General features: G+C 55.6%; 2 long non-coding RNA genes across 7 annotated transcripts; one reads left to right on the top strand and one right to left on the bottom strand.

Annotated features, from left to right (window-relative positions):
* The first annotated feature begins 7,910 nt into the window (after positions 1-7,910).
* On the top strand, positions 7,911-20,190 carry LOC149875555 (uncharacterized). Of its 6 annotated transcripts, none has more exons than XR_016439688.1 (5): positions 7,911-8,530; positions 9,416-10,666; positions 10,784-12,494; positions 13,248-13,362; positions 15,349-20,190. It is a non-coding gene; the product is annotated as an uncharacterized LOC149875555 (long non-coding RNA). The 6 variants fall into 6 exon arrangements; XR_016439686.1 differs by having other exon boundaries at positions 9,416-12,108; positions 12,417-12,494; XR_016439685.1 differs by having other exon boundaries at positions 9,416-12,494; positions 15,349-15,446; positions 17,053-20,190.
* Positions 20,191-21,614: 1,424 nt separating this feature from the next.
* On the bottom strand, positions 21,615-27,807 carry LOC149875554 (uncharacterized). The gene is made up of 3 exons (XR_016439700.1): positions 26,955-27,807; positions 26,832-26,858; positions 21,615-22,486 (listed from the first exon to the last, which is right to left on the bottom strand). It is a non-coding gene; the product is annotated as an uncharacterized LOC149875554 (long non-coding RNA).
* Between the last annotated feature and the right edge of the window lie 6 nt (positions 27,808-27,813).

Here is a 27,813-nt window from a genome sequence, read left to right as displayed (position 1 = left end):
GAGGAGGCCACTCATCCTCCTTCCACTTTTGGGAGCCACCCTGTGTCAGACTTACATTAATACTTTTCTTGGCTCTTTTTTAATTATCATATAAAGAGACTCCCAACTCATTTTTAACTTCAGATGGTAACAAAAAGAAAGCTGGTACAATCACTCTAATATAGCAAGTTCCTGTCCACTCTTGTGGTAGTATCGTATAGGCCCATCGTCCGCAAATCCAATAGTATCCTCTTAAGGCTTTATTTTTTCTATTAGTGGCATTTGGAGGGGCCCAACCATAGGGCATTTAGGGAAACCCCAAGCCTCCTTCTGGACCCAAAGGACTAGCGGCTGCGAGGCCTCCTTTCATGGAACATTCCCATAGCCCATCCTGGTTCTTGTTTGTACAATCTGTCCAATCATTACTTTGATTTGTGGCACTCCAATACTTATTAAACCACGCAGTTGTTCTATTAGGATGCTGCCACTCTAGCAGATTATACCCTAGGCTGTTAGGATAATAAAGCTGTTCTAATTTTGTAAGGTTCATCCATCTTACTTTTAAAGTCTATATGCAATGGCTATGTCCCAAACTTTTTCTTGTACCATTATTACTGATGCAATACTCTCCCAATGCCACTTGGGAAAGCTTCCAGCTGTGGTTCTCATCTCATTTTTGACTAGTACTCTTAATATCTGCCTTACTACTCACTAGCCACTTTGGGGCCAAAGGAAAAGCCCTCCAAGGCCACTGTCCTCCAGCCTCCCGGAGCCCCCCACAGGCCCAGCAGTTGGTAAGATTAAAAGTACCTGCAATTCTTTCCATCATGTCAACATACAAATTTGTCCCTGGGGAAGCAACTGGGGAAAGCGGGGGTATAGGCCAGCGGCTAAGGCTACTCAATCCTGCTTCTTTCATTATGCAGATAACAACAAGGCACATTAAGATTCCCACTATATTTTCTCTTTTATGAGATCAAACACAGCCTAAATGTTTCCCTTTTTACTTTCTTCTCTAATTTTCTGAACTTTGATTAAGCCATCTAAGGCGCACTTGGAGATCACCAGTAGGTTCACAGCTCCACTTGCTGGCTTCTTGTTCCGAAGATGACTCAGCTTCCGGAGTGAGCTCATCTTGGGAGTTGGTGTCCTCTGACGCTCGTGGATGTCGTTTCACACGTGTATGGTGTATCCAACGGTCATGGCCAGCAATCTTTACAGCGGTGTGGGTTGTTAGAAGTACCTGGAAAGGGCCACTCCACCTCTCAGTCAAAGGTTCCTTTTTCCACCGCTGCACCAAGACCCAGTCTCCCGGGGAGAAGTCATGTACCGGTACGTCTAAAGGCAGGCGCTGAAAGGAGGCTGCATACCTGTGAAGAGAAGACAAGACAGACTGCAAAGCAATAACATACATATGAAGCTCACTATTACCTAATTCAAAAGTTACATTTTCTCGCATCCCAGGGGGTAAGACTCGAGGCGGTTTGCCAAACATAATTTCATATGGGGTCAATTTGAGGCCCCGTCGGGGAGTGTTTCGAATGCAAGTAAGAGCTAGCGGCAATGCTTGAGGCCACTTAAGGCATGTTTTAATACAGATCTTGGTGAGCAGAGTCTTTAAAGTCCTATTCATGCGTTCCACTTGTCCTGAACTCTGTGGTCTCCATGGTGTGTGTAGTTTCCAAGTAACCTTGAGAGTTTGCGCAACTTCTTGAACTACTTTTCCCACAAAGTGTTGTCTTTGATCCGACTCAATGGACTCAGGCAGGGAATACCGGGGAATGATCTCCTGCAACAAATACTTTACTACTGTAGCCGCAGTGGCAGTCCTGGTGGGCCAGGCCTCAACCCAACCAGAGAGCTGGTCTACCATGACAAGTAAAAACCCGTGATGTCCCGACCGTGGGAGCTCGGCAAAATCTATCTGCCATGCCTGTCCAGGATACGCTGCCCAGGGTCTACCTCCCATTGGCACAGGGGGTTTCCTTTGAGGGTTTACTTTCTGGCATGTCATGCATTTAGTAGCAATGCGCTGAGCTTCTACATATAGCCCCGGGGCTACTGCTTGGCGAATCACTAGATCACCCATAGCCAAGCCTCCCATATGGGTTCTTGCATGGAGCTGTTGCAGCACCTCCCGAAGCAATGGCCTGGGGATCATGACTTTCCCTCCCGGTACTATCCACCACCCCTGGGAGTTCTTTTCTGCACAAGCTTTCTGTGTAAATTTATCTTCTTCAGGGGAATACTGTGGGACTAAATCCTGAACGTATGGCCATATGGCATGGGACATGGCCTGCTTGGATACCTCCTCCGCTTCTCCCCCAATAAATGTGGCTTCCTTTGCTGCCGCATCAGCTTTTGCATTTCCAAGCTTATGCTTTTCCTCAGCAGCCTTCCCATGGGCTCGCACATGAATGACTGCTACCTCTTTAGGCTGGTGGAGTGCCTCTAGTAGTTTGATAATCTGGGGGCCATTAGCAATCTTATTCCCAGAAGCCGTAATGAAACCCCATTCTTTCCACAATAGCCCGTGCGCATGGACTGTAGAAAAAGCATAGCGAGAGTCAGTGTATATATTAACCCTCTGGTCTGTCCCCAGCTGTAATGCTCAGGTGAGCGCAGTGAGTTCCGCAGCCTGTGCCGACCATGAGCTCGGCAATGACTCCCTCCATACTACCTTATCCAAGGTTACCACTGCACATCCTGTTCGTCTTTTTCCATTGATGACAGAGCTGGAGCCGTCTACGAAGTATTCAACATCTGGGTCCTCAATTGGGTCCTCAGCAAGATCAGGTCACACCTGCATGGTTTGGTTCACGACCTCAAGGCAGTCATGCGTCGGTTTCCCCGGCTCCGGCAGCAAAGTTGCAGGGTTTAAGGCTGTAGTATATTTGAAAGTAAGTCCTGGATTAGAGAGCAAGAATATCTCATACTGTGATTGTCTGGAGGGGTTAAGAAACTTTCCTCCCTCAGTCTCTAGAATCTGGGGAACTCCATGAGGGGTGAGTATTTCTATATCTGCACTCATGACTATCCTTTGGGCTTCTTCAACAACCACTGCTGTGGCTAGCACAGCCCGAAGACAGGCTGGCCACCCGAGTGCAACTGGATCTAGAACCTTTGAGTAATATTCCACGGGTCTCTAGGTTGGGCCCAATGGCTGTGTCAGCACCCTTGATGTAACTCCTTGATTCTCATGAACATACAGTCAATATGGCTTTTTACTATTTGGGATGGCCAGGGCAGGGGGCTGGCTTAATGCTGCCTTCAGCAGATCAAAAGCATGCTGCATTTCTTTATTCCATTTCCATTCAGTGAGACTCTCCTTAGTCCGTGAGTCATACAGTGGTCTAGCCTTCCCACCATAATCTGGTACCCATAGTTGACAGAACCCAGTTAGCCCTAGGAATGCCCACAGCTCCTTGGGTGACTTAGGTGGGGTTAGACCTTGGATTGCCTGTATGCGATCTGCACTCAGGGCTATGACTCATTTTGAGAGCTTATATCTCAAAAATGTGACTTGAGGCTGACATATTTGGGCTTTTTCTCTAGAGATTTTATATCCTTTTTTCTCTAGAGTGTTTAGCAGTGACTTGGTGGCTTCCTCGCAGAGCTGCAAGTTTGGGCTTGCAACCAGCAGGTCATCTACATACTGGAGGAGAGTCACTGCGGGGTGTGATCCCTTCCACTCTTCTAAGTCTTTCTGAAGGTCAAGTCCGAAAATATGGGGGGCTGCTATGAATCCTTGTGGGAGAACTGTCCACATGAGTTGGGCTTTATGAAAGGTGTCTGGATCCTCCCATTCAAAAGCAAACAATTTTTGACTCTCTCGGTGAAGGGGAATGGAGAAGAAAGCATCTTTCAAATCTAGCACTGAAAATATTTCAGCTTCCCCCAGTACTTGTGTCAAAATCGTGTGTGGGTTCGGGACTACAGGATGGTCTGAAAGGACCTTCTTATTTACTGCCCGTAGGTCTTGGACCAATCTGTATGAGACCCCGTCTGCCTTCGGCAGTCCAAGAATGGGGGTGTTATAGGGTGAGGACCCTTCCACTAGCCATCCGTACCTCTTGTATTTCTCTATTAACGGCTTGAGTCCAGCTCTGGCCACTCGGCTGAGTGGGTACTGCTTTACCGGAACGGGCCCCTCCCCATCCTTGAGTATGATCCTTACCGGGGAGACCGACTTAGCTCACGCAGGGGTTCCATCAGCCCATACCGAAGGGTCTACTCCAGTCATGTGATCTTCTGAACTTACTGCAGGGCATCGGTCCTCCAGGAGAGCCATCTGATAGTTCGAGCTCTGCTTGACAGGTAGCTGGACCACCATCTGATTGTCTCTGAAAAAGATCTCAGCTTGCAATTTTGTGAGTAAGTCCCGCCCAAGGAGTGCAACCGGGCAACTTGGAGAATACACAAAGGAGTGCTCGAGCAAATGGTCTCCCACCTTGGTGAGGAGTGGTTTACAAACAGGGAGTCGGGTTTGCGTTCCCTCAATCCTTTCCACAAGTACATGCTGTTCACTAGTTCCTGCACAGGGGTTTTTTTCTGGAATCATTGAAAATGTAGCCCCAGTATCCACCAAGGCTTCCAAAGTTTTTGCCACTAACCTTAATGGTTACCATGGGATCTTCTCGGGCTCCAACCCGAAGGGTAGTGGTCTTAGATCCCCGTCCCCTTCATTCTGAGTCCTCACTCTTTTCTTCTGCCCGCATGAGGTGACCTCTCTGTTCCCCCTCTCTCTTCTCCTTCAACTTTGGGCATTCCCTCTTCCAGTGTCCTTTCTCTTTGCAATAAGCACAAACGTCTGCTCCCACTCTTTCTCCTTTCCCCTTCTGTATCCCAGCCTTTCTAGGGTTACGTCTAGTTATAGCAGCTGCCAGTGCTGCCATCTGTCGCTGAGCCTTTTTATCTTTTTTGTGCTCCTGCACTTGCTCACGATTCCCATATAGCTTATATGCAATTTCCACCAGCTCTGAAACCAGTTTCCCCGCACCTCCCACAGTTTTCTGTAACTTCTTATGGATATCAGCAGCGGATTGACCAATAAACATAAGATTTACCATGCGCTGATTATCTGGGGCTTCTGGATCTAGGTCCGAAAACCTGCGGAATGCCTCATATAGCCTCCCGAGGAAAGATGAGGGATCCTCCTCTCTTCCCTGTCTCACTTCCTACAACTTAGACAGATTAGTAACCCGAGGCACTGCCTTCTTTATTGCTTCCACTATAATCCCCAGATACCGTGCACTCAGCTCTCTTCCTTCTGCAGTATGATTATCCCATCTCGGTTCCTCAACAGGACAGGTATCACGCAAGGTATGACCAGCAGCTCCCTCTGCCTCTACCCTGGCTACTGCAATGCGTTCTGCTGTTCCCAACACTAATCTCCTTTCCTCTGGGGTCAGGAGGGTCTGGAGCATCATCTGGACATCAGCTTAAGTGGGTCGATGAATCTGCCCAATAGATCGAAACAGGTCCCTCATCTTTTCAAGGTCTTCACGAAAAGAGGGGCTCTGATTCTTCAATTTAAATAAATCTGAAGTACTAAATGGGGTGTAGACAAAAGTTGCATTGCCCCCCTCTCCAATAACCTCTCGCATCGGGCAGTTCAACACTGGCTGTGATTCTACAGGCTTGCGCAAATAATAGCCCTTATTCCCTGATTCAGATGGGGCACTTGGCTGAGGCTCACGCTCTGAATCATTAGGTATGTTTTGATACGCCGGTGGTAGTCTTCCTGAGGGAGGGAGCGGTGGTGCAGAGGGACTGGATCCTGAGAAGTCTGATTCATCCTCACTACCTGACAGGGCAACCGGAGAGCGGGTCAGATACTCAGCCAATTCAGAATCCCCCCCCTCGTTAGACTCAGGGAGTGCAGGTGGTCCTCCTCCAGTCTTTCCTTTAACAACCATCACATGAGACTTTACTAAGCATTTTTTAATCCAAGGTGGTTGATTTTGAACCACGCACAACCAACAATCAATATAAGGAAACTGATTCCAATACCCGTTCTGCATAACTATTTCATGGATAGCTATCACTTCTTTTACTACAAAGGATCATTTTGGGGTCCAGTGGACCCCAAATGTTGGCCACTCAAGTTGACAAAACTTAATTAAATCATTTTTTTCATCTTCACTCCATAATCTGCCGGCTTTGCAAACTTATTAAAATGACATAACATGAATTTTAAGGGCGTATCCGGATTTTCTACCTGGGAGCGACCCGTACCCACTTGCCCACAAGAGTGCGCCCAAGGCACACCAAATACCAGAAGACCCTTAACAACAGATGGTTTACAATGAGAGCCAAGCCAAAAGTTTCTCAGCAGACATACACATCCTTTGTTTTGGATCCATACACCAGATTGGGCAAAGGGAATTCATATACTCACTCAGATACCCGAGAGATCTTGATCAAAATACCGGAATGTGTGCCTGGCGACTCCAGAAACTAAAAATTTGCACAGGAGCCTTTAACGTCCCGAATATCCTGACTCATGTCTCAGACCTTAGGGCGAGCCCAAAAAGTTGGCTTGGTGTGCACTCCCCGTCGTGCCGGAGACGATTTGTCACTGGATTTCGGGGTCGTCCAAAAATCTCCTGGCTGGCTCGCCAGAATCTGGCGCAAAAATTTGCGGTTCATTTCTTTTGGAGGCTCGCGAATAATAATTCCTCAGGCACACATTATTAGCAACACAAAAAGTATATTTGCAAATAAAGTTGAAGTGAAGACAAAAGACCACTCCACCTCCGAGGAAACTTCTCAGCCGGCTCTATATACTCTCCCTCCTGGGCACGTGTGCAGAAACAAGAACTCTTACAATTTATTCAATTGAATTACACCTTCTGTAATCTACATGAAAAAAGCAGAGAAAAATTAAAGGTATGTGTGATTTAGTATAAAAAAAAGACAGTAAATTAGCCAAGAAAGAAAAAAGAGTGATACTTTAGCACAAAGAATCCTTGGTAGTGTTTTTGCTTATCAGGTACGAGATGCGGCACCGCTGGGAGCAGACGCCAGGACGAAAAGCGGAGCCCCGAGCGCCCCGGAGGAGGAGAGAGGAGCCGGGCCCGGGGGGGCGGGTGCCCCCACCCGAGGGTGCAGCGGGCCCGAGCGGCTGCCCGCACCGACGCCGGCCCAGCCCCGGGGCGCGCAGACCCGCGGGGCCCGGCCTGGTGCGCATGCAGCGCGGCTCCGCCACGGCCGGGGACGCGCCCAGGGCACCCCCGCGCCCCCTGTCGCCTGCCCCCCCGCCCTGCCCGGGCACCCGCTGCGCGGCTCCGCGCCAACCTGGGGGGGGCAGCTGGACGCGGGGGGAGAGCGGGGGAAGGCCGGCTCTGCCGGGCGGGGGGCGTGGGGGGGGGCAGCCGGACAGACAGACAGCGGGGTCTTGTGCGCCCACCGCCGACTCTCCGCATCTGCGCCGGGCTGCCCCCCCGCCCCGCGCCCCCTGCAGCCCCCCTCGCATGGAAAACACCAGTGCTCGGCGCCCCCCCACGGCCCCCCCTTCCGCCCCCATCCGGTACACCCCGGGCCGGCCCGTCTGTCCCGCGAGTCCCGGCCCCCGCCCCCGTGTGCAGGGCCCGGCCGGGGGGGAGGCGGCGGCGCCGGGAGCCCGGGCCCCGGGGGGGGCGGGGGGGGGCTGCGGGGGTGCACCGGGGGGAGTTTGCCCCGCCCCCGCAGCCAGCCCGGGCACTGGGGGGGGATTGCCGGGGGCGGGGCCGGGGGCGGGGCGAGCACAGCGGAGCCGGCCGCAGCGGCACGACCCTCCCCGCGGCTCCCGGGGCGTGCGTGCGTGTGCGTGTGTCTGCGGGCACGTGTTTGCCCGCGGGTTCGTGTGCGTGCTTGCACGTGTCTGTGTGCATTCAGGTACGCCTGTGCGTGCACGTGTGTGCGTGTCTGTGCATGCATGTGTGTGTCTGTGCATGCATGTCTGTGTGCGTTCATGTGTTTATGTGTGTGTGTTTGTGTGCATGTGTGTGTGTGCATATGCGCATGTGCCTTGGGGGGTATGCCTGTGTGCATGTGCCTGGGTGTGTGTGTGTGCATGCATGCAGGCATGTGTTTGTGCATGTGTCCGTGCTTGTGTGTGTGTGCCTTTGTGTTTGTGCATGAGCATCTCTCTGCATGTGCATATGCCTGTCTGTGCGTGTGTGTGTGTGTGTGTTCATGGCAGGAAGAGTGTATTTGTGTCTGTGTGTCCATGTGCAGAGAGTGAGTGTGTAGAGTGTGCACCGGTCTGCATGTCTGTGTGTCTGTCCATGTGCATTCATGCATCTGTGTGCATGGCATGACCCGTGCAGAGGGCTGGTGAGTCATGCAGGACGCGTGTGCGCGGCGGCGTGGGAGGAGAGTGGCGGAGGTCAGCGGGAGCTCCCACAGACGCTGGCGCTGCCGGCAGAGGGGGGCGAGCGCTGACCAGGGGTCGGCGACCCCCCCAGACGCTGCCGGCAGTGGCGGCGGTGCCTTTCTGTAGGGGCTGCACCCCCACGCTCAGGGGTGCATGTGCATCCGTGTGCACCCACTGCTCTTCGCCCCGGTGGTGAGTAGCGTGTGTGCCTGTCTGTGTGCACACTTGCGTTCATGGGTATTTAGCCATAATGGGGGACGGGGAGGTAGGTAGCAGGGAGAAGAGGGGGGCATGTGCCCCCACCACCAGCGCAGCAGTGTCTCCCCAGCCTCCCCTGCCAGCACCCCGAGGGGAAGGGCCCCCCTCACCCCGCTGTAGCCCAGGGCCCCGATACACATGAACCCGCGGGGGGGGGGGAGGGTGGATGACGACACATGGATCTGCACCCGGAGCCTGTCATTCTGGACGAGCAATGTGCTAGTACTGTCTCTAAACGTGCAAGTTGAACATTTCATTAAAACATCTGTTTCACGCCCAGTAGGGAAAGCACACGCGTGTTCATGTTTGCTTGGACGTTGCAAGGGGCAATATCCCGTCCGCCTCTGGGAGCTGCAGGTCTGCACTGCCCATGGCATTGAGATCTGCCTGATCGAGGAGGCGGTTTCCCCAGACATTTCATTGTTCCTGGCACTTAAAAAAAGGGCAAAAACACCCCTGCCGGATATACACAATGGCAAATTCCAGCCCTACAATGAACTATACATTATGATTAGTGCTTAAAGCATACCGTTTTACCAGCCTTCAGATCAGCCCTCGGAGACTTCACATGTCCTCATGAGAGCACACTACCAATCTCCAAGGTGTTTAGCACATCACTACTGCTTTATAGTTGTTTTTAAAAATGTTTGAGATGAACTGATCTCACCAAGGTGAAAAACCTACTTTTTATTCTGCTCCTTCACCCCCTTTTCCAAACAAGGCCGTGGAGCCTGTATAAAAACGGATCATGTGTTTTGCTCTTATGTGACAAAAGGGATTTTATACAATCTTTTTGTGCCGCTGGTTCTGTCCCTTTAGTAGCACACCGAGAGGTCATCGAGTCATACAACACGGGGCAGGAAGAGACGTTGGGAGGCCGTGTAGTCACCCCCTGCACAAGGCAGGATCATCCTCTACAAACCCTCCAGCCAAGCATCGAACCTGCTCTTACACATTTGCAAGCATTGGGATTGCACAACTCTCTGGGGAGCCTGTTTCAATGCTCAAAAAGAAATCACCCCCATATATTGGGAAAGGTCTAATTTCAAACCTAAATATCTCCTGCTGCAATTCTTCATTGACTCTGAGTCTGTTTCTGTGGCTGAAGCAAACAGGACACGTCTCCATCCTCTCCGCGGCCACCTTCCGGTGTTTGAAGACAGCGAGCTCTCGAGGACTAATCTGGAGCACAATCATTCAGCCAAGATGCATCCATCTCCCAGTGCTTTCATCTCAAAGGAAAGAGATACCGTCATTATCGTTAAAGAATCAGGCAGGAAAGGAAAAATCAGGATGGTAGACGAGGAGCAAGACCTCCAGGCCCAGTGAGCACATGATATCCATGGAAAGAGCCTCGTCAGCCACCGCCCTGGTGAAAGGGCTGTGTGAGCAAAGGCAGAAGAGGGAGGTCGAGGACGCGGCTCTGTTTAAACAGTTCATCCTCCAGAAAGGGAAAGGGGCTTGAAGGGAACTGAGGGAAGTTGCCCGTGAAGGTGGTGAAATGCTGAGAGCCTGGGAGGACGCACACCAGCACAAGGCCCAATGGAGGCGGCAAGTAACCCAGTGCATTTCTCCAGCTCAGAGCTGGGAGCCAGCGGGACCCCCCGGCTACAGACACAGCGGTGACAGTCACCGCAGGGGACACGTGTGAGATGGACCTGGGCCGTCTGCTCTCTGTGCACGGACAAGAAATGGTGTGAGGTGGGAGCTGTTGTTGGAGTCCCTTTCCTCATCCGCTGTCACAGTGTCCTGGAGGGAAACCCTCGCAGGGGCCAGTCCTGGCTGAAGCCCCTCCTCGTGAGTCCCATCAGGTCGTGTGCGAGCCAAGCCCGGGTCTCACACCCATGGCTGATGCAGCGGTGTGGCCGACAAGGCCGAGACGTGCCCGCGGGGAGCCCCGGAGAACGCGACACGCGTCACAATGGTAAAACTTGAAGAGGGACAAAGGGAGACAAAATACAGGGATACCTCTGGGATCTGCCTGGACCAGTGGGATTAACACTCTTCCTTCACAACACGTGTTTGAGTCCATCTGGTCAAGACTTAGTTCTCCAGCTCCTCTACCGACAGGTACTTCTGATCAAGGACCCCCCCGCTCCGGCGCTGGGTGGACGTGGGGTTTGCACTGGGTCGGAGCAGGGCGGCTGCTCACCCGGCATGTCATGATTGTGATCTTTTGTTTCACAGGCCGTGCAAAACTGTGTAGACACTGCTGGAGGAGGTCATCACCATGAGCACATTTTTCTCCGGATACAGGGCCTTCGCTTCTCCTGGCGAGGTCCTAGCCGTGCTCCTCAGCAGGTAAGAGCCAAGAGCTGTGGAGGAAGCTGTGATGGCCTTTGCTGCTGGGACATGGCAAGAAATGCTCTCAAGTAGTGGTGAAGAAGGCATACTTAAGAAGCTAAATGAGAGGCATGTATTTCTATCAAGCTTGACGAAGTCAGCTGAAACAGGGTTGGAAATGCCTCCTCCCATCCCAGTGCTTCCTCAGACAAGGAGCCCAAGTCAGGAAACTGGACTGTTTGGTCCTTCAGTGGAAAGGCAGGAGAGCTGGAGGCAAGCAGTCCTCCGAACCGCCGAACACACTGCTGGAAAACTCCCGCGTTAACACATCCAGGCTATCGCTACCCCCCTGCACAACTCTGCTCCATGAATCGGGCTCTGCTGGATCAGAACAGGGATTTCACAGGCCCCGAGGCACAAAGCATCATCCCTTCCTCACCCTGCGCCGCAATACTCCTCCAGCTCTGCTCTCGTGGAGGGACAGCACACCGACAGCTTTGGTTTTCAGGGAAATCCTGGTTGAGCCGGACGAGATGGACCAGGGGCTCTTGTCTCTGGCACTGTTTTTTTGGGAGCGCTGATGTCCACGGGCACCATATCCCACATCTCAAACAGAAAACACTTTGACTTCCAAGGAATCCAAGTTGAGGTGGAGTTAGCAATGAAGTGTTACTTGATCTCGATGTTCAGACTGGTAGAGAAGTGCTCTTTATTCTGCCTTGAGTTTTTGACTGTCCTGCCCCCAAAGCCTGCTGCAAATCATTAGCACCTCTGCTGTGGGGTCACTTGGAGGATCCAGGGATTGTTTGTTGGGCCCCTGCTCCCTTCCCCCCACTGCTAGGGGTGGCACAAGGCAGGGCAGGGCGGCACCTGGGAGACTAACTTGTTCAGAGAGGTGCAGGCTTTTGTCGGCCTTCCTCAGCTGCTGCGACCGGACTTGCAGAGAGCAGGAGGACTGACCAGAAAGGAATAGAGTCACTTCGATACAAAGGCGAGGGAAGAGGGGAGGAAGAGGCAGGCAGAGGGGGACTGCTGAGACGAGGGGAAAGTGGACTGAAGAGGCCAAGGAGGAGAAAAGCAGCAGTTAACCAGTGAAGGGAACTAAGGTTTATAAAAGTGAGTCCAGGAAATGGGATAAAAACCCATCATTTCAGTGCAGATCAGACTTAACCCAGTCCTGTCCATGGGCGAGTTCTTGTTCTCCAATGTTGCGTCCAAGTTGTTTGCAGGTAAGAGTAAGGGCCGTGAGCGTGCAGGGACGTCACAGGGCTCGGCCAAAGGCTTGTGGGTCTTTCTGGAGCGGGTGTCAAATCGGAGTCCATTCATTCATGAACTTGATATAAAATGTTAGTCGGATGACATTAGGAGTAAGGGGAGTAAAGAGAATGATATTCTTCCTCTTTTTTCTCTAAGATAGTTTGAATAGAGAAATCTTGATTTTTCATTGTCTGGGCAAGGTTTTGACATAAACTGCCTTACCTTTCCGACATAGACTGTTCTTTTAATAACTGTCTAAAATATTCATTTTGATATTTAGGCATGGAAATGTGGAGACCTGGAATGGTTCAGGAGATGCCAGTCAGGATTTCTCCGAGTCCAGAACAGTCCTCGGGAAGTAAGTGCGGCTTTCTGCTGTACAGCAAAACCTCAGTCAGGATTCAGAGGATGTGGTAAATTTAATCATCCATATATATGATAAATGTGTGTGTGTGTATGTATGTATGTATGTATGTATATACACACACCCAGGCTTATTTGTATAAACAAAGAATTAACTGTATCATGCCTACATTGACAGAGACTGGGATGCTGCCCCCAAAACTGAACAGATCTGGTCTTTTATTTGGGGTTCAGTAATTTCTGGGTGAACAAACAAAGCATGCTTGTTCCCCTTGCTTCTTTTAACCACAAATGTGCATGTCACTGTCTCTTATGGATTTCACTTTCTATTCTGGAAGTGCCTACAGACCCTAGGGGAGACGCAACCCTGGCCCCAGAGGGGTTGGCACCGGGCAGGTCCCTGCGGGAGAGGGCAGAGACTGCGCAGCCCGGGTGGCTGGGTCGCAAGGTCCAGTCGGTGTCAGAGGAAGGCTGCCGCCCTGTGCTCAAAGGCAGGGGCAAGGTCTGTTCAGAAGAAAGCGAACCAACACAAAGGGTGTGGACTGTCAAGTCCTTGCTCAGATGTGACTTGATAGGAGTGTTGTTTGTACAAGTGTGGCAGGATTTGGCCCCAAATCACTTTGTACAATTAAGAAACCTTCTGAGCTGTGTGGTCTGTGTTTTGAGCTTCTAATGAAATCCCAAACCAAGAAAGTTTTGCACACTTGGTTGGGAAGGCTTGGTGAAGCTCTGCTCCCGTCATTCCTAGTTGCTCCCGTCGTCCAGTCTACCCAAGCAAGATTGCCGCTCTCAAATGACTCTTTGTGGCCAGAAAAGGAAGCAGAAGCAGCTTTAAATGAAAAGAGGGGAAGACATGCCAAATGGTAAGCCAGTGTGTGCCTCTGCATGTGCACATGCATGTCTGTCCGTGTGTGTGTTCATGGCAGGGACACACCCATCTGCATGTGTGCATGTGTCTGTCCGTGTGTGTGCGTGCATGCATCTGTGTTCATGGCATGGTGAGTGTGTTTATGTCTCCATGTTTCATAGTTGGTCGGGTCGGAAGCGATCGGAGCAGATCATCAAGTCCGACCCCCTGCCATGGCAGGAAAGAGATCCAGCCTCCTTTTAAACCCCTCCAGGGTAGGAGCCAGCTCCACTTCTCTTGGAAGTTGGGTCCAGGTCCTAGTCGCCCTGACCGTGACGTCGCGCCTCCTGATGTCTAGTCTAAATCTCCCCTCTGCCAGCTTGTGACCGTATTCCTGGTCACTCCTGGCGGTGCTCGGGGGAACAGGGACTCCCCCAGTGCCTGCTGGTCCCCCCTGACTAGTCTGTAACAGGCCACTAGATCCCCCTCGGCCTTCTCTTGTGGAGGCTGAACAGGTTCAGGTCCCGTCGCCTCTCCTCGTAGGGCCTGCCCTGCTGCCCCCTGACCATGCGAGTGGCCTCCTCTGGCCCCTCTCCATGCTGCCCACGTCCCTCCTGAAGTGCGGCGCCCAGAACTGGACGCAGTCCTCCAGCTGCGGCCTGACCAGTGCCGCATAGAGGGGGAGGGTCACCTCCCTGGACCTGCTCGAGATGCATCTGTGGATGCAGGACAAGGTGCGGTTGGCCTTCCTGACCGCATCCCCACACTGCCGGCCCATGTTCATCTTGGAGTCAGGGATGACTCCAAGATCCTTTTCTGCCTCCGTGCTGACAAGGACGGAGTTCCCCAGCCTGTAGGTATGGTGCCGGTTGTTCCTCCCGAGGTGCAGCACCTTGCACTTGTCTGTGTTGAATCCCATCCTATTCTCATCCGCCCACCCCTGTAACCTGTCCAGGTCTGATTGCAGCCTATTCCTCCCATCTAGCGTGCCCACATCCCCCCACATCTTAGTGTCATCAGCAGATTTGAACAGTGTGCTTTTTACCCCCTCGTCCAAGTCGCTGATGAAGATGTTGAACAGTGCGGGCCCAAGGACCGAGCCCCGGGGGACCCCACTGCCCACATCCCTCCAGGTCAAACATGACCCGACCACCACCACCCTCTGGGTGCGGCCCTCCCGCCAGTTGGTGACACATCTGACTGTGTGGGGGTCGACACCACAGCCCCCAGTTTTTCTTAACAAGAACGGGGTGAGAGACAGTGTCGAAGGCCTTCTGAAAGTCCAGAAAGACGATGTCCACCGCTCCCCCTGCATCCACGTTCACCTCACGTCGGTGGCAGAGATGCCTGCATCTGTGAGGTGAACCGGCGCCTCCGGAGTCTGGTGTCCTCACGCCGGATTTGGCTGCCTGGACCAGTGATTTGTCATTTTGTACATCTGCCAGGTTTTTTTTGCCTTTTTTTTAAGTGCCAGGAACAATGAAATGTCTGGGGAAACTGCCTCCATCAGGCAGATCTCAGTGCCATGGGCAGTGCAGACTTGCAGGTCCCGGAGGCGGAGGGGATATTGCCCCTTGCAACGTCAAAGCGAACATGAACACGCGTGTGCTTTCCCTACTAGGCGTGAAACAGATGTTTTGATGAAATGTTTAACTTGCATGTTTAGAGACAGTACTAGCACATTGCTCATCCAGAATGACAGGCTCCGGGTGCAGATCCATGTGTCGTCATCCGCCCTCCCTCCCCCCCCCCCCCACGGTTTAACGTGTATTGGGGCCCTGGGCTACAGCGGGGTGAGGGGGGCCCTTCCCCTCGGGGTGCTAGCAGGGGAGGCTGGGGAGACCCTGCTGGGCTGGCGGTGGCGGCACATGGCCCCCTCTTCTCCCTGCTTCCTGTCTTACGCAAAGCTGTGCCGTCAGGACCCGCACTTCAGAGCAGAGGGCGTCCTGGGGCGTGATGGTCTCCATCTTTCCCCCAAAGGTAAGAGTTTGTCTTCTTACAGGCTAGTTCACCTCCTCCGCCGGGCTTTAAACTAAGTTCACCGGGGGACGGGGATCCACGGGAGCAAGAGACAACTCAGCAGGTGTAGGACCTGCCCAGGTAAGAGCTCAGGTATACACCAAGGGACGAGTTGTCTCTCAGGAAGGGGCGGGGGGTGCCCAGGGCTCCCTCGGGGGAGTAAGGTGTCTCTTCACTAATGCAAGACGCCTGGGGAACAAGCGGGACGAGCTTGCTCTCCTGCTTGCAAGTAGTAAAATCGACCTGGGTGGCCTGGTGGAGACATGGTGGGGTGAAACTTTTGACTGGGCAGTAGACATCGAGGGCTCTAGGTTGTTTAGAAGAGATGGGAAGGGGAAAAAGGTGTGTGGGGGGGGTTGCGCTCTGTGTCAGGGACCAGTATACCAGCTCTACTTCCAAATGGGACCAGAGGAAGGCTTAACTGAGACCCTGTGGGTCAAGCTCCAAGGAGGGCGGGGGGAGGGAGCTGGTGGTAGGGTTTACTACAGGCACCACATCAGGAGGAAGAGCTGGATGTGCAATTCTCCAGGCAGCTGGGGGAGACCGTGCATGCAAGGGATGTTGTGCTCATGGGGGATATGAACTACCCTGCCATCAACTGGGAGGAGCAGGCGGCCAGGTCGAGCCACTCGTGAAGCGAAGCGCAGGGGCGGGGGGCGGTTCAGGCGGCGGCTGGTCTGGAGGGGTCGACGTACTGGCGGTGGCATAATCATTGTCCCCGCATACTCACCGTATGTTTAATTGGTGCAGGGCTCTTTTCCACCCCCCAGAAGGGCTGAGAAATGATGGTTGAAGGGAAACTGGTTTTAGGAACTGAGGGACTTACTGGTGGAGGTGGGTGTGTGCGGGTCTGGATAGGAGCCTGGTTTAATGATTGGCAGTGGATGTGGGCAACCGGTTTTATTAGGGCTGTATCGATAAAGATTTTGGGGCCGATACGGATGGCCGATACCAAAGCGGGCAATACGGATCTGCTGGCTGGTCTGCAGCCCGGCAGCTTGGACCGCAGCGTCTGGCTGGTCAGTGTTGGGGGAAGGTGTCTGGGGGCAGATCGAGGGAGGGGGGAGTAGGGCAGGGGCAGGGGCAGGGGCAGGGGCTGCCCAGCCAGGGCAGGACAGGGTGCGGCTCGTCCACAGGGCACAGGGGAGGGGGCGGCTCCTGTGCTGTATGCACCCCCGGGGGAGGGGCTGGGGGTATGTGCCCCCCAGATCTGTGCATGGGGCGAGGGCAGGCTGGGGGCAGAGCTGGGGGCTGTGTCAGCCTTTCTCTGGTGGGGGGCTGGGGTGGGGCTGTGCTTGGGGCAGGCGCTGGTAGCACCGGGACAGGGGTGTATGGATGGGGCCGCAGCCACCCGAAATCTGCCGTAGCCTCCTTATACCCCGCCCCCCCCGCAGCGCTGCTACCCGTCCCACCCCTCCTACTCTGAGCCAGCCCGGGCCCAGCCCTGCCCCCAGGAAGAGACCAGCACACCCCAGCCTGCCCCTGCCCCGTGTACAGACTGGGGGCACATGCCCCCCATGCCTCTCCCGGGGGTGCGTACCTCCCCCTCGCGCCCCCCGGATGAGGCACTCGCGGCTCCGTTCTGTGCTGCACCGTGCCCCGCCTGGGCAGCGCCTGCCCCCGGCCCTGCTCCTGCCCCAGCCCTGGTCCCCCCCTCACGCTGGGGGCCTCGATCTGCTCCCCCCAGCACACCCGTTCCTCACCCCGTGCGGTTACAGAAGAGACCGAGTCCTGCGCCGTGCTCCCTACGAGCAAACCCAGCGCGCCCTGCTGTGATCTGATGCCACGAATCCCGTCCAGGGGAAGGCGTAGCCGCTCGTGTCGCTGCTCCTCTGCAAAGATGCCAGAGATTTCAAACCTCCAGCAATATTTCTGCACGGACAACCAGGGGCTTTCAGCTAACCACACCTTTGTGGCAGATGTAAAGGCCGTTTCCTTCAGCCAGGAAGGTGATGATGAGCATCCTGTTTAATTAAGTTTCCAGCCATCAGGCAGAGTTTCCTTGTGCCTGAAGAAGGGTGTTTGTGCCTCAGTGCTGGCAATGAACAATTTCTCTAGCTATCTAGTTGGTGTAATAGGAGATATCACACCTGCCCAAGGAACCGGGCCTGCCCACGTCCTCAGCCCAACACGGCTGCAGCCAACCCCCCTCTCCAGCCGTGGCGCTCAGGAGAAAAGCTGCCGGAGGAGAGATGTCAGAGCAGCCCCGCGTGGCCGTGACTCGGTCGGGGGTCAGCCGTGGGGCAGATGAGGGCTGTGGGTTGCACATGGAGATGAGGATCGATTCGATTGCTTCTGTTCGGGGCAATCTGGATTTATTCTAGCAGCTCAATCGTTTGCCGTCGCGCTGGCTGCGCGGCTGTTACTGCCGAACTTTCCTGGTGCCGACGCCTTCCGGAGCCGAAGCGCAGGAAGGGCTTGCTAGCAATGAGGGGGATTAAACACGGACACAGAGAGGTTGTGAAGTCTGTCTGGGGAGGGGTCGCCGTGGAGGTCACACAGACATTTGTGGGGCACGGTTCCCACTGGCCTGATCCTGCCCTGAGCAGGAGATAGACGAACTGACCTCCCGCGTCCCTTTTAGCCTCTTTTTCCTACAAGTCTGTGACTAGCTCCAAGTTCGTAGCTGCCCTGTGCATGCATCGGTGTGTTGACTCTGAATCCTAACGAGGGCGGCTCATATCAAGGTGGTTAACTGGATGACCCTTGATCTTACTAGCAGACATGTCAAACCAGCCGGCTTCTCCCACAGTCCGGAGTTGGCTTTTCCAGGCCTCCCAGGGGTTTCACTCCGGCGCTCTCCCAGACATGTCTGCAATGCAGCTGTGTCCTCCGTGCACAGCTTGGCAGCTGTTTTTAAATCAGTAATTAAGGGGAACTGTACAATTAACTTTTATATATCTAATTAAAGCACACAATGGATACTGTATCATTCATTGCCATAATTCATTCAGTAATCCCTTTCAGCCTTCTTTTTTTGAATTTATCCTAACTGAGTATGAACTCTGAAGCATCTTACCCTTCTTAAATCCATGGAAGATATCCCAGCCTTCTGCTGCAAACATTTACCCTGGAGCACACAGAGGAACAACTACAAAACACACTTTTTTGTTGCCACATTTACATTTGAAACCGTTCTTGGCAGCTTTGCTTCAGACCCTGGATTTGGCCATGTCAGGATTCAAGAATAAAGACTTTCTGTTCAAAGACAATGCCTTCCCCCACTCTGTGCACCGAAGGGGGAAGTCTGCCCAAGTTTTTGGGGGGTTTATTTTATCATTTCACATGTGTTTTCTTGAAGTGCAGGTGGTTACCTTAGTCCGTGTTGACTCTTCTACGGGGTCAGTGCCAGGGAAATGCCTAATCGTGGACCACTGCAGACAGAAAAGATCTGCTCGTTGTAGGTCTCGTCCGCTCTCAATGGGGTCGTGCTCCACATACGAGTGCAACACCTGTACGCTGTTATATTCTCATGTCAGGTCTTCTTCCAAGTGGTCTGAACTTTAAAACAAGAAAACAATCCCACCCTGTGCCCTCCCAGGAGTCGTTGTGCGCTCTGCTCCCATTGCACAGGTTTCCCTTTGAATGCAGCGTGCTCCCTGCAGCTCCTTGGGGAAGGCAGTATTGCATCTGCATGGCGTGTAACTCAGTTGTGGCAGCAAAGTGCAGAGAAACAAGGTACAGAAATGTGCTCTTCATGTCAGCATATTGTGTAGCACAAGGGAAATTTTAGGGGAAGTCTTTCAAAGAGTGGTGTTCAAATGAGCCTGTCCTTTGCAGAGCATGCTCCCTTTAATGTTGCTCTTCCTTTCTTTATTTCTAACCCCGTGCTCCTTTTAATTTATCTACTCCCTGTCTCTTTAATCACAATCTTTCCCATTCTCGTTACAGGACAAGTGAGAGCAACAAATCCAGTTTTTAAGTATTGGTGTGTAACGTATGAGCAATGGTACACACCTCCTCCTCCTCCCCTCCACGTCTGCCTTGTGTTTTTTGGTGGAAAGCTCCTGGGGGCTTTCCCCTGCATCCAGACAGCCCCGAGGTTCAGGGCCGTGTGCTGAGCGGTGTCTTCAGGCTACTGGAAACCGTGCCCATGAGAAGCAGACCTGTGTGGCTGTCCCTTGAGAGATTTAAGTTTTATACTGAATATTTAGCTGCATTTTACCAGTCTTCCAAATATGACTCTAATTCCAATGATTTATTTTTTCCAAATGTAAAGTGTAGGCAGTGAATGATGCCAGGAAGGGAGCTTACATTGTCTACGTGGAGAATAAAAATTAAGATTTCTAAGGGAAAGTCAGTCCCCAGCTCTGTAGTTAGGTATAGAAAATCCAGAGCTCGAATGACATTCTCCATAGCTGTTAGGTTAAATCTCAGTATAGTAGCTGAGAGCACAGGGTTAATTACTTTTGTTTTAATTGTAAGTTAGATGTAGGCATTGCTAACGTCCCTCCTGGCGCGGCTAGTAATGCTGGTGGAGAAGGGAGCGCGGTGTCTCTGCTGGCAACCGTTCGAACGCGGGGGCTGTTCGTTGTCGCAGGGAGAGCGGATGGAGACAAGGTCGCATGTTGCTGGAAATGAGCCCAAATCCTCGAGATGCCTTGGAGTACGGGGAGTACGGGGAGCAAGTTCAAGTGACCAATTTCAAGATAAACATAGCCACGGAGCAGTAGATCTCTTCAGAGGTGACATTAAGGTTTAGCTTCTCTCCACTGGCGAACATTGTTAGTCGATTTTTCTTAATTCTCTTGTAAAGACTGTTTTTAAATGCACATGTCAACGATGGGCTTCGGGAGAGGGAGAGCTGTTGTCCCCCCAACCCCTGGTCCAATGCTTGCGGTGTTACATGAGCTCGGTTGCTGCACAGAGGTCCCTTGGGAAAGCGGTGGCCCCATCCAGATGCACACGCTTTAGTCTTCACATCACTAATTCACTTCTCATCTGAGTTGCTCTGTTCTTGTACGGGAGCTCCCTGCACCTCTGGTGGGACGGGGACATATCGATCACATGCACAAATACGCATCTAGAGCCTCCAAATTGTTGCGTAGAGCTGGGGCCATGCTGAGCTCGGACCTCTCCCCAGGACAGACCCTTGGCTGACTTCAGTTCAGTGCAGGGAAGCAATGACAACGTCTCTCAGCTGAGGCTCTGCCCCTTCAGGGTAGAGGATCCTCTGTCATTTCCTGATCTTGTCTGGAAGGAAAATGCTTTTTTTTTCAGATTGGGCAGGTGCCCAGGGCTTCTCTGGGAAGGCTTACACTGCAGTATAAGGTAAGCCATCGAAGGAATTGCTCCTTGTTGCATAAAACACAACCGACTGAGCACATGTCTGAGGACAAGTCTCGTCTTGCACGCTTGGTGCTGGTTAACACATAACAGATGAGGATGTTTCTCAGCTTTCACTGCCGCCTCCTTTCTGAATCTGGTAAATGTGTAATAAAAGCAGCAGTATAAAATAGAAAGTGCTTTGCTGTGTAGACGTGTGCAGACTTGTTGCTACAAGTGACGGAGCATTTTGGTGCATCTGTCTATATAGTATAGCACCAATAATCTGTGGGGTAGGGGAGGTTGGGGTTAGCCACTGTGCTGGCCCCAGCAGTGTTTCCTGGGGGAAAAGACATTTTCTGAGGGTGCCTTGAGTTGAAAGAGTCTAAAAACAGTGCAGAACCAGTGATGTGGCCTGAGAGAGGCAGCTAGCTGTGTTAGCGTGAAGTTGGACAGACGGCAGGATAGAGATGCCACTTGTAGACTCAGGAGGGCTCAACCCCTGGCCCATGGGCCAGATCCTGCCTGCAGGCCAAGTCACCCATCCCCACAGGTCCAGTGATTTGGTGCTGGGTGAAAGTTTGGAGGTGTTGGGAGCCCCCGGCAGTAGCAGAGGGAAGTAGGAGACTGGGGCACACGCTCTGGGCACCGACCCCAGGGGCAGGAGGGGAAAAAATCGTAGCGGCTGCACTGCCAGGAGCACCGCTGGGGATGCTGTTCTCCCCTCCCTGCTGCCCCCCACCCCCGGCACCCTGTACCCCGGGCACTCAGGCACAGTGTGACGTGTGCGGGGCCTGGGCCGCTTGTGCCGTCCCACCCACGTGAGGCCCGTGGTGCGTGGCCCTGGACTCGCACACCAGAAAGCTTGAGCACCGCCAGACTTGCTGAATCCCAGATGCACCAGCTTTCCGGAGCAAGCACTCAGCTCACCAGAGGGTAAGAAATGATGTGCAGAGAGCAGGTGTGCAATGCAGAGGTGTTTATTTCAAATATAAAAGGGAATGGAGGGAGGGAGGGGAAAGGGGGACAGCGCTGAGAGAGGGGAACACAGTAACCAGGTAAAACCCCGAGGGATGCAGGGATGTGGAAGTGACGGATGAGAGTTTGGAGCCGGTCCCTCCCAGCGGGGCGCTGTGCATGGGGGATTGGGAGACGACCCCTGGGCCAGGGCAGCAGCAGGGTCCAGGCAGGAGCAGCTCCTGGGATGGAGACCCCAGCCCCCCCCACCCCGGGGGCACCGAGGGGCTGGCAGTCGGGCGCGGGGGGGGGGACAGTCTGTGCCGCGGGTCGTGGCAGGGACAGGGATTGGCTCAGGGCTGGGCTGGGGCCGGGCACAGGGTCAGGGGAGCCGCGTTGGTGCCCCCAGCATTGAGACCAGGACAGAAGTAAGGGCGCAGGGTCCCGGAGAAGGAGTCGGTGAAAGTGAAGAGATGGGACCTGTCGGTCACGTTGTAAAAGGAGACCTCGCCCCCCTCGTAGTCCAGGAAAACCCCCACCCGCCTGGGCCGCACGCTCACAGGGAGGGGGGTCGAGGGGGAGGTGTAGGCCTTGTATCCCCCATCCCGCAGCCACACGACCCAGTATCCATCGCCAGGTGACAGTATGTGACCCCCCCCTTCCTGCGCACAGACTCCCTGCACACGCCCAGGTCCCAGCGGCGTCTTGTCTCCCACCTCCACCTCCCAGTAGCGCCTCCCGCCCGCGAACCCCTCCGCGCCCAGGACACAGACATAAGTGTCAAATCTCTCGGGGGTGTCGGGCACATCCTGTCGGGTGTCTCCGTGTCTCACACATTTCCGATCCTCAGACAGGACGAGGTTGGGGATGAGCCGTCCCTGGGTCCAGAGTCACGTCCGCTGGGGAGAGAGTCGCGGGTCAGGGCGGGGGCAGGCGGGTCCCGAGATCACGGGGAACTCGCCGCGTCCCAGGAATCGCGGGTCGGTCCCGGCTGGGAGTCACCGTCACCCCGCGGGGAAATGGGGGACAGGAAATGGGGGGACAGGAAAGCGGGACGTCCCCACCGGCCCCTTCCTCCCCGGGGCATTCCCGGCCTGGGCGCTGGGGCCACGAGGGGGGAGGGACATGGGGTGGGGGCAGGGCAGGCCCCGGGAGGGGGAGGGGCATGCCATGATGTCATCCCAGCAGGTCCCTGCCTGCGCCTCCCCCACACCTAGCGGGGCTGCTCTGCCTGGGGGGCAAGGGGAGTGGGCTCCACCCCATGAGCTGGTGTTGCAGGCACTGTGGGGAAGGGGGTGGGGGGCAGGGAGGCTGCAGGGAGGGGGGAGGGGCTGGGGGACAGCAGGGAGCAGAGGGGCCCATTGCAGCCTGCCCGGGGGAGGGGAGGCAGGGAGAGCGGAGGGCAGGGCCCGGGGGTCTCTGTGCCTGGGCCGGGGTCACTCGGTTTGCTGCCGACAGCAGGTGGGTGCCTGCCCCCCCACCCCAGGCTGGGCTGCTCTGCCCCGGGGGACCCCCATGTCCCCAGCCTGTGGGCACAGCACTGCAGCCAGGGCAGCCCACAGCCAGCGCCTCCCCAGAGCCAGCCCAGGGCAGGGCCGTGCATGGGGCTGGGCGCAGGGGTGGGGAGGGAAGGGGAAGGGCAGGGGGGCACTGACGGGGCACTAAGCACCGGAGAACAGGGCCCATTGCTGGTGAGTCTGGGGCAGTCGAGCGGGGAGGGGGCATTTCCCCACTGACTGCCCCAAACCTCTGGGCTCAGCTCACAAGAGACATGTCCCAGGACCCCCCGCCTGTGTCTGCTCTAGGGGTCTCCACCGGAGGACCTGCACTGGGACAGGGACACCCCGTGTACACGGGCCCTGGGACACTGCTGGCACCGGGGCCGTCTGCCCCCGGAGTACTGCGCAGTCCCAGGCCCGGGGGCCCAGTTGCCGCACTGGCCCCCTCCGTTGTGCCAGAAGCTGCACGTCCAGATGCAGTTTCCAAACACAGGGGAGTGACCTAGGGGCAGAAATCCCAGTGGCTCCCAACAGGACCGGGGCTCCGGGGCCACCTTGGGGCCTGGTGGAAATGCAGCCCTGGGAACAGCTGGAGACTCCTGCAGCGCTTGTGCAGGGGGGCTGGGGAGGACGAGCAGCCTGGGACGGGGTCTGCTCAGAGCACCAGTGTGAACGGACCTGCCCCTCTGCTCTGTCCCCAGACCCGCTGTGACATTTGCCCACTGGAGGACATCGGCCCCTGCGCCCACCCAACACCCCCGCTGAAAACAGAGACAGCTGCCAGCCCCACTTCTCCTCCCAGAGGGATTTGTCCCCTGTTGTGAGCTGCACAACTCCCCTCCAGCCATGCCCAGGCCCCCCGGCATATACAGTGCTGGCAGGGACTGGCTCACAGCCCCAGGGACCATGTGTGCTCTCCACCCCCGCGCCCCACAGCCCCTGCTCACTCAACAACCAGCCGGGATCAGGGCAGGGCTGGGGTGTCCCTGCAGGGTGGGGAGATCTCGCACCCTGGTCTGGGTGCAGCCGGGCCCAGTGCGGGCCCTCCCCATGGTCAGTCTGGTCCAGGCTCCTCTGGCCCACAAGGGATGCTGACTGGCTGGGCTTGTGCATGCAAGGCACCCCTCAGGAGGGCATGGTGCAATTCACACAAGCTAGTTGAGAAAAATTTGGACAGACATAGGGAAAAACTTCTTTTCCATAAAGGTAACTACAATCTGGAGGACATTCCCAGCAGAGGTAGTACAGTGGCCATCCCTGGAGGTGTTCAAGAGGAGGCTGGACAAGCACCTCATGGAGCTCGTTTGAGCCCAATTCCCTCCTGCCCATGGCAGGGGACTGGACTTGGTGATCTTACAGGTCCCTCCCGGTGCTTCGTGCTATGACTGTGATTGTGTGCGTGTGAGGAGTGGGACATGCTGGGTTTCACTGCAGAGCCCCTGCCATCCATGAGGACCTCGGGGCTCATCCACCCAACAGAGCTGACCTGCACCACCAAAGCCCCTATAAGGTCTGTTGGATGGACCCTCCCAGACCCAGGCGCATGAGTACCAGGCCCACGTGAAAGCAGCTTCTTGGCTTCAGCTCTGTGTGGGTCGGGCCTGGACTGACTGCTGGTTTGCACCATCCTGGGCAGGGAACAGCTGCAGGGACCCAGTCATCTGGGTCGGCATCTATCGCTGCTGGGAGGGGCTGGTGCCTGAACTGGTGTGTCCGAGCTCTCTGGGCAACCCCAGGCCTGGCTGAGGCTGCTTTCTGCCCTTCCTGCTGCCTCAGGGAAGGAGCAATGAAGCCCCTTCCTGGAGGGAGGGACCTGGAGTGACAGAAGCCATCGCCCAAAGCCCAGGCAACGCACATGGCCTGAGCAAGAGCTGCCCGCGGGAAAAGCAGAGGGGTTTCCCTGGGCACTGATGGCACAAGCAGCAGCTGGGCACAGCCTGGACGGCAGCCGGGAGAGGACGTGGGTGTCCGGGAGAGGACGCGCAGGGACACCAGGAGGAAGCGGCAGGCAGGGAGGGATGTGGGGGCTGCGTGGCTGGGACAAGAAGCCCCCAGGCAGCCCCTCAGCCGGACAGCCCACTGCCACCCTCCCCGCCGCACAGGCTGGCCCCTGCCCTGGGCTGTTGCAGCCCTGGGATGTGGCCCCTGAGCCAGGGTTGGGCACCAGCGTCTTGCAGCCAGGAGCCCCCTGAGACCAGTCCAGGGAGCAGCCTGCAGAGCAGGGCCCGGGGGGCTCAGGGGGCTCTGCGGCCCCTCCCAGGCAGCCAGGACGGAGGGCAGCAGGGCCCCCCTGATGCCCCAGCTGGTTGATCCCCCAGGAGTGCTGCCTGTCAGGCCTGACTGGAGTATTTCCTCCTTCCCTCCCTCCTTCCCCAGCCTCCAGCCAAGCCCCCAGGGCCGGAGCTTGCCCAGCCCCTGCACAGGCTGCGGCTCCATCCTCTCAGCCCTGCAGCCCCCAGTGCAGCACGACCCTCCCCCCAGGCTCCTCTCTACCCGTCACCCTGCAGCTCTCCTACCCCGCACTGCCTCCCACGCTCCCTTTGCGTCCATCTCCCCTGCTGTCCCCGGGCCTGGAGCACACACCTGGATCCTGGGCACAAGCAACCTCCACCTCCTCCTCCTGACCCAATCCTAACCTCAGGCCTCCCAGCAATTTCCCCTCCACCGAGTGCCCAGCCCTGAGCCCTGGGCAAGCTTGATTCACATTCATGGGGCCAGTGCCAGCACAGAGCATCGGGACAAGACCCCCTGCATTGAAGGAGGCCTGGAGGGGCTTGGGCTTCAGGTGGGGGCCAGGACCCAGGAGACCAGAGTTGGCAGACCAGATGCCCAGCCACTGATTCTCTGTGCAGCCTGGGACACGTCACTGCAGGTCCCTGGGCTTCAGGCTGGAGAAGGGGGAGAATGGGCCTGCCCTCGTGTGCCTGGTCCCTGTGGACGGGGAGCCCCTCAGGGCAGGGGAGGTCTCCTACTCTGTCCCTGAGACTCCCAGCCCAGAGGGGCTGAATTCAGCCATGTCCCCCTGGATCTGCTGGACGACATGCAGCTGCACACTGGTGGCCACATCCTGTCACATGCACTGATGCTGAGCATCACTTTGCTTCTCACAAAAACAGTCACAGTACCAGCACCTGGCAGGAACCAGCCATGACTGTTGTGCTCCTCCTGATGCCCCGTGAGTGGCAGGGGCTCACAATGCAGCCTGCCCCTGCCCCTGCCCCGCCCCTGCCCCAGCCCCTGCTGCCCTGTGGCCTCTCCAGGACAGAGCCGGAGCCCTGGCAGCTGAGCAGGGGCACGTAGGGCGTTGGGTCTTGGGGTGGGTGCAGCTCCTCTCTCCCTTGGAGCGGATCTCACAGTTCTGGTAAATGAGGTTTGCAGCCTTGTTGCTCACCCCAGTGACCCCAGGAAGTCACCGGCTTCCCTGGCCCTCTGCCCAGTACCTGCCCTGCACTAGACAGAGAGGGAGGGGTGATGAGGCCCATGGATGGTGTCAGCAGGGAGCAGCTCAACCCCTCAGCAGCAGGAGGCTGAAGGGCCCCATCCAGAGCAGCTGCACCAAGATCTGGTGACCCTAGTGTTTGCCCAGAGCCAATTCTCTGGGGAATGTCCTGTCTCCGGTGCACACAGGCGGGGACATCGTGACTCTGCTTGTTAGTGCCTGTGAGAGGGTGTCGGGGCAGAGCAAGTCAAAGGCACCTGGGGAGACAGAACCGGGAGTCTCTGAGGAAGCATTGGCTTCACTTACCTGCATATTGTCGGGCTCGGGCCAGTCCTGAAATACCCAAAAACCAGAGGTCACACAACCAGGCACAATCCCACAGGACACGTCAGCAGACAAGACACTGAAAGCACCAAAACCAGAACTTACCCAGCTCTGCCAAGGGTCCCAGGATGGAAAGGGGAGGAGAGAAAATAAAGACATGAGTCAGTCAGTACCACAATTGCCAACTCTCTGCAACTCTGCTGGTGTCCCATATAACATATGGAAAACAACACAGGGCCAATAGCTCCATGGGAAAACTTGAGTCCTCCATAAGTAATCGATCAACAGGGAGCTGGATAAACAGGCAGAGCACAGCACCGTCCCCAGTGTGTGAGCGGGAGCCCAGCGCCCTGCAGGGAGCTCTTGTCAGGGCTTTGGGGCTCGCAGGAGCCTGCTGAGACCTCTCCTCTCCCCCAGCCATGTGCTGCCGCTCGGGCCCTTTGGCCGTCCCCTGCCTGTAACAGCTTCACATCTCAAAGGCACAGGGTGGGGTGGGGTGGCTGACAAGAAGCTGAGGGTCAGGAGTGGGTGACGGAGTGGGAGGAGGTCCATGCCAGGATTGGGGAGCAGCACTGGTGAGGTAAGGCTTGGAGATGGGCCAGGGAGGGTGCAGGACCGTGTGCAGTGTGGTTAGGGGTGTCAGAGTGTGGGGGTGCATAGAGAGCCCTGGGGTGGGGGCACTGTGTGGTAATACCACTGCTGCAATCACGTAGGGTTGCCAACCCTGGCCCGTAGCCATGCTCCTTACTGACAAAGTTGCCCCTGTGTTGAACACAACCCACATTGACTTCAGTGCACATGTTGCCTGATGTCAGACTGCAGGATTCAGACCCCCTCTGCTAGGGAAGCTACTGAGAAGCTCCTGATCCTGAGACCTCCCCAACGCCTCTGGGAAGTCGGGGAGCTGCCCCTGGGGCAACACTCGGGTGCAAGCAGACAGAAAGGGACCACAGGTAAGGACTGG

The sequence above is a fragment of the Crocodylus siamensis genome, chromosome 1 (genome assembly GCF_052110815.1).
Source record: "Crocodylus siamensis isolate JL-2025a chromosome 1, ASM5211081v1, whole genome shotgun sequence".
Lineage (NCBI taxonomy): Eukaryota > Metazoa > Chordata > Crocodylia > Crocodylidae > Crocodylus > Crocodylus siamensis.
This window is presented reverse-complemented; position numbering and strand designations above follow the sequence as displayed.